The sequence below is a fragment of the Solenopsis invicta genome, chromosome 7 (genome assembly GCF_016802725.1).
Source record: "Solenopsis invicta isolate M01_SB chromosome 7, UNIL_Sinv_3.0, whole genome shotgun sequence".
NCBI lineage: Eukaryota > Metazoa > Arthropoda > Insecta > Hymenoptera > Formicidae > Solenopsis > Solenopsis invicta.
The window spans coordinates 6,427,687-6,439,726 of record NC_052670.1 but is presented as its reverse complement, the minus strand read 5'-3'; the positions used below and the strand labels follow the sequence as shown (position 1 = coordinate 6,439,726).

Genomic DNA, 12,040 nt, shown 5'->3' with positions numbered 1-12,040 from the left:
AATTTTTAATAAAAGTGTCGTAATTTGTTTTTTTTTTAATTTACATTAATAATAATATGCACAAGTGACATATGAATATAAATTAAGCTTGTCTTATAAAAAAACTGTTTGCGATCTGATCTCATGATTACGTTAGAATGATATCATTTTTTATAAATGCGGATTAGTTGGTTTTTAGTTTTATATTTGATTTCAAAGTTCTTTTAAATCTTGAATGATAAAAAACGCGTATAAATTGTTGAACCGTATATGTTACAATACATCGAATAATTTTAAATTTTGACATGTACTTTATATTTTAATATCACGTTTATTTGCCGATCTAATCTAATCTTGAAAATAAATCTGGAAACATACATGTTTCATATTATAACAAGATGATTATGTCTCAATTAAAATTAATTTTAATGTATAGATCATACATTAGGTATTATAATTCTAGAAATTTTTTATTTATGCTTTAATCTTGTCGAGAACAATGTGCAGAAAATTGTTAGAATCTAATGTAGGGAATATGAATTGCTTTAAGTCATCTCGACACGAGAACCGAAGACGTATTGCATGCATAGACATTTCTTCGCGAAATCGGCGGAACTGTTGACGATTCGTACACGCTCGCTATCCGGCGCGGTTTCCCTACCACCGACTCTCGATGGGCACTCGGTGGGTACCTGGTGGGCACCTGGTGGTCTCTCCTAGTGGCGGCATTACATCGCACTATCTCTTCGCTCGCTATTCGACAGATCGTGGACCGCGCGCGTACACCCAAACGTCACGTCGGCTCTTGTCTTCATTCTCGATTACCCGTCTTCTTCTCCGTCTTCTTTTTTGTCCTTCTCTCTCTCTCTCTCTCTCTCTCTCTCTCTTTCTCTCTCTCTTTATAATTGTTCTTCACTCCCTTGGTCAGATAATCCGCTTATAATATATCTCTTTTTCTCTCTTCTTCTCTTCTTTTCTCTCTCTTCTTTATGTATATATATATATTGACGAGTCGCGAATTAAAAAGGGGACTTGCAGCCGCCCGTCAGGATTTATTCGCGAAGACTCGACGAGTGATCTTCGCGTCAAGTGCAATCGCGACTTTTACTGTGATTGATACTGGCTACACTACAGGAACGCTTTGTTTTCGCTAATAAGAAGGAAAAAAAATAAGAGCCACGTATTCTGTGACCGTTTACGAAAAGTGAACTTAATTATTATGATTACTGCGAATTATCGGTTGTTTTTCAATCAACTTTAAAAAAACTGGCAAATGCTTTGATCAATCGATCTTGGACTTTTCGGCACCCTCCGACTTGGCAAGATCGTTGTGTCAAGAAAAAACAAGCAGGAATCATGAAATTCTGCGTCGATTTTGATATTTGGCAGATTTCAGTTAGCCGTAATTGAATGCTAATATTTTTTTTTTTTCTTTTTGGAACGATCTAGGTCTTACACGGAGGTCAAGACGCACAAGTTAAATCTGATAGAGAAATCTGTTCGGTATTTCTTTCGCCGTTTCTTCCCACTCTCTTTCTTGGACAGCTTGTGAGTTACATAAAGAAGAATTTTACTGGTCAGTTAATGAACCCGGTTGTGCGTGCACTCGAAGAACATCCAACAACGACGACGACGTCGAGGACGAAAACGGCGAGGACGACGATTGGGCTGGTATTACGTAAGTAAATATGAATAATTTGTCATCTGAAAGCGGCGAAGAATGTGGCCCAAGAACACGGTCGGGTAATGCCATATTGCACGCATTGGGAAATACCAAGCGAGATCGAATTGACTTGTAGAAAATAAGTCCGACAAAAAGTTAAAATCTATTTTTATATGACGCTGAATATGTCTTCAAATATCTTTTCTGATTTTAGATGTGCTAGTGCTTGGAAAATAAAATAAAACTATTAATAGTTTTTCCAATTATTGAAAAGAATAAAAAAAAAGAAATAGTTAAAAGTAAAACAAAAATAATGAACTATTATTTTTTTAACTGATTTTATCAAATAATGTCATAAATATACAAAATGTTATGATGAAGCCAATAATAACCGCATTGAGTTTATTTATATCTTTGTTTTGAGGGATTATCTCTTTTGGAACTAACAAGTATTATCAGTTGTAAATTTCATTACTCCTGATTATGTCGATAAAAAATTAAAAATAAGGTTAATGAGAGTCAGCGCGCAATCACAATTATTAATGCTATTATAAATGTTTACACATTTGAACAAAACCGAGTGCATGTTTTGAATCACTTTGGAGTCATTCTCAGCGTATTAATAATTAGAATTTTCACAATTATCCAGACATGAAAAAGCAGGAAACGGTCTAGCCATTTTGATTATATATCATAACTACTCAGAATCAATTGATTTATTAATTTGTATATTGCGTTGTAACAAATGTCACAGAATCCCATTGATGTCTTTTTTTGAAGTTTAATTTATTTTCAAGTTTATTGAATTCATATAGAATTATAAAATTTATATAAAATTTTTGAATTTTTTTTTGTTAAGAATATATATATATAAAATCTATTATCAACAAAAAACTCGGATTTTTTTCAGTAGAATTTTTCTTTCTTTCTCTTTCTCCTTCCGTCTGTAGAGAAAGCGAGATTCTAAAAAATGTGTTCAAATGCATTAAAAAGTACATAAAAAATAATGTTATGTATATTTAATTACTGCACTTTCTTTAAACAAGTTTATCTAATCCTCAAATTATAGGATGAAATATATCTGAATTTAACGTGTTAAAATTTGAATGATCTGACCTGAATACATATAACTCGACATATTTTAGCTCACAGCGGACAAATTAGCCATAACAATTACACATAGCTTAATTAAGAAATCTTCCTTGCGAAGTATGATTTATCGTCCGTAGAAGATTGATTATTAACATGATATTAAATGCGAGCGTATTACTTAACTTTAATGGCTCCTGAAGCGAAGCTTAGACACTGACCGATTTCTCGTGTACCACTTAGAAACGTCGCGGAAACGAGTCCTTGGAGAATAGAAACTTTCGTCGACGGTTATCAGAATCAGTGTCCGATATATAACAATATATAACACGTTCAGATATTAAAATACATAAAACTTTTAGGAATTCCCCGACTCTAGAATACAGGATTATAGAAATTTATAGCATGGAATTCTTAGGGCTTTTAAAATATGTTAATATATGCACGTTTAAGGATTTTATTTGTGAATTTTCAAGGCATTGCTTTTTGTTAGTAAAAGATAAAATTGAAGAATCCCGAATCTAAGATTTTTCCTACAATAATACATTTTATTTTTTCTAAATGGAATTTAATGTATGTGTTTGATAGGGCATATTTTAACGAGGAAAGCGTGCTTCATCTTTACATTTACTAATAACTATTCATTTGTTAATTAATACTTATTATGTAATAATTTTGCAATGATATATTATATAGTGATATATTATGCAAAACAATTTTTTACTGAATTAGTTTTTTAATAATAATGTTTATTGCTTGCACATTACATACACGCTATCAAGCACTTTTTTATATACATGCATATAATAGCGTGCACAGTAAAAAATGCTGATTTAACACTTTTGTTTGTCCCAGAAAGTCCATTCTAAATTTTGAATTAAAATAACTCAAAAGTTAAGTTAAAATAACTTTTCTTTTAACTTAATAACTTAAAATAAAAGTTATTTTAACTTAACTTTTGAGTTATTTTAACTTAAAATTTAGAGTGGACTTTCTGGGACATTTTATTTTTTACTGTGTTCATGTATATAAAAAAGTTTGTTAATGCATTAAAGATACTGTCGTTTCATTATCTTGCTGAAATATATGCTTATTTACATTTTAATATCGTCAAAAACACATTATCGGAGCAAAATTATGAATGTAAATAAAATTTTTATCGTGTATCTTTATTACTGTGGCGTTTCTCTCTGGGAAATGTTAAAAGTCATGTCAAGAGTTTTGAAACGTAATTCATCCAAAATAAGTAAACAAATCGTAAATTTCCAATTATTATCTATCAAGAAAAACTTTTCTCTGCTTAGCACAGTATTTTCAAGTAAGTCAAACGATTGCGCGAATAATTTGGACGTACTTATTATTTACGTATTTAAATTTATTAGACATTTTGAAACGACTGAACTTGTTGCATCTTGTATCGCTTGTTTTGCGATAACACGAAACGGTTAAGGTACTCTTCGTTGAACTGTTCTGCAATGCGGAACGAGTAATCATTATTTTTCTCTTTACTTTGCGTCGCTCATACGTGTCGTTTCGCTATGTCATTATCTGTGTAGCGTGCATTCTCGCAACGTAACTGTAGGAATTTGGTGAATCCCGGAAAACTATACTATGGCGAACCTTGTTTGTAATCGTCAAGTAATTCATCAATCAACACATTTAAAATAGTAAAATAGTAAAATTTTATCCGATACAAAGGTTCTGCGAACGCTTTTAGCTGCATTTGCAACTTCGATACACGAAGCGCGAGTAGAAATTACGTTTAATTACCGCGGAGTTGTAATTGGTGTTTTTCACGCCGTATAAAAAATGGAAAGTCCCTCTTCAGTGGCTACCACTCTTTTCATGAATATTGCTTAAGATAATACGGTACGGATCATTTCGAAATTTGAAGAAATCCCGGCGAGAAAGTAATCCGACATCGGCGAGGCGAAGTTTATACGCTGCGTGCGCATACGTGCAGGACGCGATTACAATGTATTTTTGCCCAGTTTTTTCGCAACGAATCCATTTTCACTTGTATCAATTTTTATTGCACATAAATTAAAAGACCATGTTAGGCAACTGGCAATGTGCAAAGAATATAAAGTAAAAATTCCATAAAGTGGATGCTCTAATGTGTAAAATGTTTTCGTTAATACTCTTAAACTTTTCTATGAATAAAGGAAAAGTACTTTCCAAGAAACAAGATGCTATTGTGTTTCTTTAGCTCGTTCGAAGAATAATACCATGTCTTTACAAAGTATGTGACGTCAATAAACGTACTGGTGTTAATTGCGCGATTAACGATAAATATACCAAAAAAGTAAACGATATAAGTAAATTTTATTAGCACTGGAAAAGATACGATTTCGATGGAAGTTTTGCATTCGTTAGAATCTTAGGCAACGACAAAAAAATTATTGACGTTAGAAAATATATACGTTTAAGCAAATATAAGGTAATTACCAAACATTAATATATGTATTAGCAATTTAATAAGAATTTCAGTTTATAGAATTTATTTATTAAATTTTGTATAAAAAAACATATTATCTGACTTTGATACTTTACAATTTAAATAACATACTCCTTAAATAGCAATTAAATCTCTAATTGCTACGTTTAGAATAGATAAGATAAAAAATCTTTTTCTGCTATACTTAAACCTCATTAATCACGACCGTAATTAAATGCTCGATAATATTCGTAAAATGATGATCTCATTAAACTGATTCAAATCAAGATAATAGCAAGAATTAATCCAATTACGATTGAATTGTTAAGAGACAAAGGTTCCTATTATTGTCGGGAAGATCGAATAGGATAATAAATGACGTATCGAATAGGATAATAAATGAAGTTAAAAGATTATATATTTAACTTTATTTATTGCAGAATAGTTTCTTTTCAACGTCTTCTTTAAATATAACTTGCTGTACAAAAAATTTTTTTTATTAAGTTTTATGTATAAATATATGTGAAGATAATAAAAACAGATATCAAAGTACAATAGATAATTATTTTTATTTTGTATTAATATTATTAAACATTAATGTGTGTAGATATGTATATTCATATGGATGATAAGTAAGCAATTTGTTATGAGAGAAAAAAAATTTTCTTAAGAAAGAAAAACAAAAACGCAACGTGACGTTTTATTCATCTATATTGTGATTTAATTTGCGTATCTATAAGAAAAACTGTAATCAATATATAAAAGATATTTAATGTCAAAGATAACATTAATTAGTTTATTTATGTTTTGACGTAAACATTACAGGTAATAAAAAATTAATTATGAACTATTAAATTTTAAAGACCAATAATTGGGCATAAACATACGGATTAAATTGAAAAGTCGTGAATAGATGAAACAAAGCAAAAATATTAAATTTACACATAGATAAATATCATTCTTCTGCCAATAAAGGCAATTATTTAATTTTTAATTTTTTTTTGTTAAATAATAATTATTTTTACAAAAAATATTTAACATTATATATATTTAAAATATACTTACTATTTACTTGAAACAAGAAATATTTACAATACTTAAAATAAATTTTTGTGCACACATAGAAAGATGTGTATTTGAATTAAGTAAATATTATTTATTTAAAATACTATATTTTATAAGTTCAACCATCCGCAAGTCTATCATAAGTTCATCATAAGCAACAAATTTATTCAAAATATGTTTTGAATCTTAAGTAATTTCTTATTTCAATCAAGAATATTAAGTTAAAAAATTAAAATTTAATTTATTTATTATTTTGACTCTTCTTCAGTTTTATAATATTCTTCGAAAAAAATACATTTTTTTTCAATATATAATGATGAATTTTTCTAAAATTTGTGACAAGTAAGACACTTATCAAGAAAATATTTTTTGCTAAAGATAAGGCTTACTTAACAAAAAGAAAAAAAAAACGTAAATGGAGTAAATGCTTTTCTTAGCAATAGAATTGATATTTTTCTGCGTGCGATATTGTGAAAAAGATTTATAAAAGACAGAATGTTGTATGTGCGATTATGTACAATAAAGAAAGTTGTTGAAATGCCAAGGGATCAAAGATGTACAAAGGCAGTGCGTAACGACAAGCATTGTTACGCAACTGTTTTTAAACCGGGCAAGGACGTTTGCCATAAAGCAACAATAATAATTTACCGATGCCAGGTTACATTTCCTCGAACTCCCGGCGAAAGTCTCGAGATACGTCGGGGAGCCATCGATTGTTTCGTTGCATGCTCGGTCAAACGAGTTTGGCGTAATAACTCAGAGCGGTGATCGTAGCATCTGCACATATCACGGGTGGTTTCACTTCTTTCGGTAATGCCGCGAAATCGTGAAAGCTTGATCTAGTTTTAACGTCCGTGCGCAATATCAGACGGAAACGTGTGTCATGCGTGTCCTTATAAACCATGCCTGCATTCACGAGTGGAAAGACAGCTATCAGACTTCCTTTTCGCTATCACCGGCGGAACGATCATCGTCGTCGTCGTCGTCGTCGTCGTCGTCGTCGTCGTCGTGTTTGAGGTCATTATCATTATTTACTGATAATGAAAAGAAATAAGTCCGACACTGAGGAAGGAAAAGAAAGGTAGGAAAGGAGAACGGATTTAAATTGCTACCGGGAGATACAAAAAGAGTAAAGTTTTATTTTGATTGCAAAGGATCCATGAGGAAGAAGTGGCGTAACGATAGAGAAATGATAATATATCCGCAGTTCTTGCGCATCTTGCGGACACGCATAGAGAATTTGCGTGAGAACAACACTTTTCCAAGCAAATAGAGCTCGTATAATAATACACGTTCGATAAAAGTATCTACGTTGAAGGTTGGTTGTATGTACCTTCGATACATTCGATAAATGTGTCTCTATGATGAAGGTTAAAACCTTAACCCGGATGAAAGCTGGAAGATTGGGAAAACGTTTGCACGTCATGGCCGTTCCCCGGATTGTTCAATGAATCCTTTTGCTGATACTAGAAATTCCGCTCGTTTCACTTTCTAGAAATAGATGTTAACGTTCTTTTGTGTAACACTTAATGAGAGACTACCTTGTTCCTTGCTCCTTGATCGAAAGTCGCGTTGATGGCATATAGTTCAATGCTGAATATCAGGATCGATAATGAGATCGACGGTTAATACCAACACATATACCGGCGTGTAATTATGTCTGCATAGTTGGCGGAAACATAAGCTTAATCAGCTATAACACAACCGCAAACTCTGTCGCCACAAAGTATCACTGTTTTGCCATGCAATTGTCGATTATACGTTGACAGCCGGTATGTTAAGCAGCAATGAAAAACTCATGGTGTGTACGTACGAACGCATTTAATGAAACAAATCCTTTTGCTTCTTATATGATTTCGCGTGGAATTATTCACATGCGTATCTTCCTGTGACAGTCATTTATTACGGAGAGTTCTTCAAGCGGAAGTCGTATTGTGTCCCATATTTTTCTTACATCATCTTTATTTGAAGCTACAATGCCGATTGTAACAAATAAAAATTACAGAGCAGAGTATAAAGGTAAAGTGATATAGATATGATCGGAACTCACTGGATCATTACTGGCAGGTTTTCGCTTAAACTGCGAAAGCGGCAAGACCAGCTGAATAATGCGCGGGTTTTTGTAACAGCGTATTAAGCAATAAGAGACAGTGGCGTGAAAATCCTGTTCTCGATTGCCCTTGTAGACACGAGACAGAAAGTCCTGCATAAAGTTGCGCTCGTGTATATCATTTTCCGCGCGTAAGCTATCCGCACTGTAGCGATCCTGAAAGAGAAAGAGAGAGATAGAGAGAGATAGAAAGAATGTGGCAGATTTATGTGAACGCTGCCGAAACGCTCCGAAGCATTACGCATTTATAACAAACGTTGTACGTGACTATTAACCACTATCAGAGGCCTTGAAGCAGTTCAACTCAACTCTCCTTTAATTTATTGAGTTTTGTAAACGGCGTTGCAATTTAATAGCCTTTTTAGGCATACTTACTTCATTTATGTTAAACGCCATCTGAATCATCTGATAACATAATATAGCTTACTCCGCGTAAGACAGTCAAACTTGATAATAGCTAGAAAGAAAAGACTTTCAATGTCAAGTTAATGAAGAAATATTTGCTAATGTCAACATCAGCTGTCTTCGTTTATTTTAAGAAATCACTACCTACGTTCTTGGAAGCTTCTTCAGTCATTTATTTACGATGACGGTTACACCTGCGTCATCGTATTAACTGTAAGAATGACTTGTCGAAGAAATTCAAGACGTACGCGCTAGTAAATTTGCATAAATCTGTTTCGATTTTAAGTGAATGAATTTTTGTTTCTTTAAGAATTCTTTTTTTTTATAATTTATGTTTACACTTTTGTAATCAAAATAGTTAATAATCAGAAATTAGCCTATAGAAAAGAACATTCAAGCAAATTTTTTTACTTAGAAAAAATAAATTTTATACTTGCTAAAGAATCTGTAATATAGAGAAAGTATCTACGCGAAATCAGGTTGTCGATAATTTAAAGCTAATGCCCTCAAGGAATATAACCTCATATTTCATAAATATATTTCATAATATGCCTGTCACATACCTGTAATTTTTCACACTCTATTTTACAAAGTTGAAACAAATTTCAAAAATTTTGATAAAAAAAATGTTAATACAAATATCCTTTTTAATTTAAAATATTGAAATTATAAAATAATACAAACAAGTCCTAATAATATTAGAAAGTGTATCAACACATTTAAATAATAAAAATAGCAATACTGAGCAAGTGTCTTGACTGTTCAGAGAGTTGGGAGATCCGGATTCAAACCCTGGTCAAGCTAACATTTTTTCTTATTTAAATAACAAAAATGGCAATACCGGGCGGGTGTTTTAACCACCTGGAGAGTTAAGAGATACAAGTTTGAACCTGGTCAAGCTAATATTTTTTGCAATAAATTTTTTTTGAATATTTTTTGAAATAAGGGAGGATCGTAAAGACGCGTACAAGCATCAAAAATTAAATTTATTAGCAATTTAATTTCGTGATATCATGTTTGGGGTTCTTCTTAAAATCTAAGTTTTAAATCTCGCAGACATGCGAAGCGTAGTTTGGAAAATTTTGTAAAAGTTTATAAATTTGTCTAGAAAATTATTGAGCATTAAAAACGGCTTTTGACCAATATTGCCATTTTCGTTATTTAAATGTGTTTATAAAATAAACTAATAAAAAAACAATTTATTTTATGTCTAATAAATATTTTTCCTTTCATAAAATAGTAATTATTTCCATTTTTCTAATGTAAAAATAGTAAAAGGTCTTTACGATGACAGAATTCCCAAATATTATTCTAGCTTTCTCTTTTAAAATAATCGTTATATTCGTATCTCTTTCTTGAGAAAAATATGGTAAATATAAATGATGATATTATAAAATAAATAAAAAATGCTAAAAAATTCTGAAATATTATAATTTAAGAATCGAATATTTAAAGACAATGTTAAATATTGATGAACGCTATAATATAACGGAACTTTATTTTTGTTTTTTCTTCATCTATTTTAAGATTTCAGTTTTTAAATTAAATTTTTACATTTGCAACAGTACCGATAAAAAATATTGCATTACTTACAGAAATAAGAAAGTTGTTATACTTTAATAAAAAAGACATACTATATATACTTTATCTCAGTTTCTCGTTATTTTATGGTTAAAAGGAATGTTTTGAGAGCAAAGAACATAACAATTTACCTTTTTCTACATTTTTGGGATAATATTGTATTTTTTGTCATTATTAAAAGATAATTATAAATTCAGCATTACTTTTTAGCACTTTTTTATCTGCTCTCTCCAGTTTTTCCCAAGATTATTTAAACGTAACGAAATAAATTTCACAATTTTAAGCATCTTTTTACTTATTCACGATTCGTTTATTTAAACTACACGTATTAATAATCTCGAATCTAACATAACTCAAACAACGTTTTTATTTTACAAACGCCAGGAATATTTCGCTGAGACAGTTTTAATAATTGATGAAGCTTTAATAATTTACACTAATTTAAATTAAATTACAAAATACGGAGAACAAGATGATAAAAAGAATATATAAAATCTTATAGTATGTAGATATAGATCATATTTTTGCAGATATTCCCGCAATTATGTTTAGAAAAAGTGCATTTTAATGATACTATATAATTTGATTATTGCATAATTCTCTTTTTTTTTGCTAATTGACGTTCTAGTTTTAATCTTTTCTCATTAGTGTAATTGCGACAGTTGGATATATTTTTTAAATAAAACTGTTTATAATGAATAAATCGGTAGCATTTACGACAATTGCGTGCGTCAGCAACATAATTGCTTAATTGACTGTTTCAGCAGATATCGTTCAACGTAGCATTTATGTATCACAGAGTGATTTATAATCTTAAACTATGAAGCATCTATATTGTTCACTGTCCGATAGTAGTGTTACTGTTATAAATACATTTCACATAGTATCCCAAAAATTAATATTCATAATTTATGTAATCCTAAATGTACGTGAGTTTATAAAGACCAATTTTTGTATTGGTCTTTAGCGTTACATAATTTTCTAATTAAATTTTAAATTTTATCTTCTTAAAATTAATTGTTTGTAAGAAATAAAAACTTACCGTCTATGTTTTGTTTTTCAAGAATATATATTAGAAAGTGATCTTGAATAAAACAATGAGTCATTTATAGAAAATTTTAACCAGTAGAAACGGATTAATTCGGCAAATATAAATATATTGTAATATAATATCATTTATATCGAATTATATACGATTGTTTTTATTCTTCAATCTTTTTGTACAGCATCTCGCAAGTATAATATTACAATTATGGATTGTGATATTATACTTGCGAGATGCTGTACAAAAAGATTGAAAAATAAAAACAGTTGCACATAATTCGATTGTGAAAATTGTGAGATTGAATAGCTATATGCATTATTAATATTAGCGCTTGGAGTAAAAAAAGAAATAAAAAAATGTTAGATAACATAATGAAGTATTTAATACGGATCTATGATCAATAATATTGATTAGTAATATTGAACTAGTAATACTAACAGTATGCATATTTTTTGACAACCTGAGATTATTTCTGCAATATCTGCTGTATCCATGATTGCAGAACTATACTGACGGAAATCTCGACACGTTATCTTACACAATTATCACTGTCAATATCTCTATTACACAGTGATCCTGAGGATCAAGAAAATTGGATCGTCAATATTCTACACCAATCCATCAATATTAAACACACTATTCATAAAAATGCCAGTATTTATTGTT

The 12,040-nt window shown here is 30.4% G+C and overlaps 1 protein-coding gene across 2 annotated transcripts in view; it reads left to right on the top strand.

Moving 5' to 3' along the window:
- The first annotated feature begins 310 nt into the window (after window positions 1-310).
- Window positions 311-12,040, top strand: part of LOC105196585 (scavenger receptor class B member 1) — a 40,910-nt gene continuing 29,180 nt past the window's right edge. The window contains exons 1-2 of one of the 2 annotated variants that reach the window (XM_026130429.2): window positions 311-1,183; window positions 1,429-1,657. The gene's annotated coding sequence lies outside the window, so the exon portion shown is untranslated. Of the gene's footprint in view, window positions 1,658-12,040 lie in introns of both variants that reach the window. The other variant, XM_039451405.1, reaches the window with a different exon arrangement.